The following is a 2912-nucleotide window of genomic DNA, read 5'->3' as shown; positions in this document are numbered from 1 at the left end:
TCTCTCTCTCTCTCTCTCTCTCTCTCTCTCTCTCTCTCTCTCTCTCTTTCTTTCTTTCTTTTTCTCTCTCTCTTTCTCCTTCCATCATCTATCTAGCATATCTGTACATCTCTCACCCTCTTTCCCTCCATCTATCTATCTATCTATCTATCTATCTATCTATCTATTTATCTATCTCATAGATGCATGCATGTAAACATAATCCCCATCATCTCATAATCCCTCCAACCAATTGCCTGTTATTTATATCTTTTGTCATCTTTACTGGTTTACTTCTTTGGAAGGGAAACCTACAGTCTATCTGAATGTTAATTCCTCTTATTATTAGTGATTTGGAGCAATCTTTCACATGGTCACACATAGCTGAGAATTCTTCATTTTGATAATGACTTGAGATCTTTAGACTGTTTAGCTCCTGGGAAGCAGCTCTTGGCCTTTCCAATCACTTTTTTTTCCTTTAGCTGGTGGGCATTTTACCATATCACGAACCCAGGTTTCCCACTTATTTAAAACAATGGGATGGAACTGTATGTCCTCCACGGTCTTTTTCCTCTCAGATAATCTATCATTCTTAGACATTGGTTCTGTTTTGTGTGGAAGAAAAGGAAGTTGGTTAAAGGGAAGAAGTGACTCTATCAGAAGGTGAGCAGTAACTCCATTAGGTTCCCACAGCACTTCTGGGAGAGAAATTTGTCCTGGTATAGGGGTAGGAACTTGGGATCAGTCCAGAATGTCTGAGAAGCCCAAGGTGGGAGGCCTCAAATGTCCTGAAGGAAACCCAAACTCCAGAGTGCGGGATATGGCCCATGCTCTAAACATTGTCATTCATAGATTCCCCTCCTGTTACTACAGAAATAGAAAGAAGGAGGCTTCACAATTTTGAGGGGTGTTGGGCATTTTCACATGCCAGGTGTTCAATACATCACTTTTTGAATGAATAAGGCAAGGACTGAGTGGGTAAGAGTCTCATTTAAGGAAAAAAAAGGTTGAGTTGACCTATGGCAGAATATCTTATCAGCAAAGGTTGGTTGTGTTCCCCAATCCTTCTATGGATTATAGTAAAATAATTTTGCCCAAGTCCTTAGACTGAGAGCTTCTTGAGAATAGGAATCAGTGTTGTTGTTATTTTCCTTTCTTTGTATCCCCAGAGGTTAGCACCCCAGCACATACAGGTGCTTCCAAGTGCTGGTTGGTTGACTGATGTCCAGATAACTGTCCACTGACCTGTGCACTGATGGGAGACAGGGAGGCTGTGACCCCAAGTCTGACTTTCTTCACCTCACCTGTTCCCCTGCACAGTGACGATGGGCAGCGACGGAACACCAGAAAACCTCCACTTTGGAGCTACCCAAGCTCATGGCTTCACACACACATACTAAAAGAGGAAAATCAAGATCAGGTTTACCAAACAGGTTGAAAAATGTTTTAAAATATAGCTCATTCTCATTATGCCCTCATAGGCATTGTTCAACTACAAAAAAAAAAAAATCCTCTACCGAAGAATTCTAGAGAGACTGAGGAATTTTAAAAAACCCTGCATATTTAGCAGCATCCATTCTTCTCTGCATTACTGGCATTCTTTCATTTCAGTAATATTCAATTCATTTTTATGCCTCACCTCGCAGAAACTGCTGATGTGAAAGAATGTATACAAAGATATGGCTCTCCCCTGAGCTTTTCACTGTCAGTTTCTTTTTTTCTTCTTATTCTTCATTTAAAATGAAGAACTCTTTTGTGTTTTTGATTCTATAAGAAGCTCTTTCCTAATGCTCATCTTGTGTTTATCATAATACTAACTAGTATTTATATAGTACTTTAATGTTTGTAAAATGCATTACATGTATTATCTCACAACTCTGTTGGGTGGGTGTTTTTATCCCAATTTTACAGATAAGGAAAGTGAGGCTAAAATAGGTTAAGTGGCTTGTACAATGTCACACAGCTAGTAATTGTCTAAGGCAGGATTTGAACTCAATTATTCCTGACTCCCTGGCTAGCATTCTACCCACTTCTAACAGGTTCACTACTTTAACTGCTCTCTAGTATTTTGATGCTATTTCTATTATCATCAAAGGAAAGAAAGAAGGAAGGGTGGGCATATGAGTAAACCTCATCTGATATAAGCTCAATAGAGACTATTTCAAATATAGCAGGTTTAACGAATGTGAAGCCCCAGATCGGAGACATATCTAACTTGGAGAACAGTGTGGACGTCTAAAAATGACATTATGCAATCACTGGACTGCACCCTTGGAGCTAAACTGAATGTTGGGATAGTTTTGGCTCTTGGAGATGGCACTAGACTTCTGGGAAGAAAGCTGGGTGCCATGTTCCATGGGTGGGTAACAAGGATGCACAAGTGAGGCCAAGAGAGAAGACATCAAATATTGCTACCCAGAAAAGGAATGAGTTTTGGTGGTTGGTGACACCTTAATGAGAAATAATAAGGTGTCATGTCATCCAGATATGAATAACTAGGAGGCATGCTGTTTTCTCAGTGTCTGTGTGTAACTGGGGCATGACAGAAAGTCTCATGGGGTTTGTCAGACCTAATGATTAGTACTAACTTCTGGTGAGCCATGAGAAAACAAATGACATGAATAGAAGGAACTCAGAAAGAACTGATAGAGACTATAAAACCCTGGGGAAAATGCAGGGCAATGTAAGGGTACAAGTGGTACTTTCATGAATGCTGTCAGTTGAAGGCAGGGGTTCATGATACAATGGAGGACTGGAGGAGTGAACAGCTGACTCTGGAGATGGTCTTGAAGAATGGAAGTTTCATTTTTAGATCAAGGCTTGTTTCAGATATGGAAATAAAGAGCTTTTGTCAAGGAATGGTGTATATCTCATGAGAGACGGGAAATGTGTGTGTGTGTGTGTGTGCATGAGCACATGTAGGAATTGTAGGA

The sequence above is a fragment of the Vombatus ursinus genome, unplaced genomic scaffold (assembly GCF_900497805.2).
Source record: "Vombatus ursinus unplaced genomic scaffold, bare-nosed wombat genome assembly UNPS02006874.1, whole genome shotgun sequence".
Taxonomy (NCBI): Eukaryota; Metazoa; Chordata; class Mammalia; order Diprotodontia; family Vombatidae; genus Vombatus; species Vombatus ursinus.
This window is presented reverse-complemented; position numbering follows the sequence as displayed.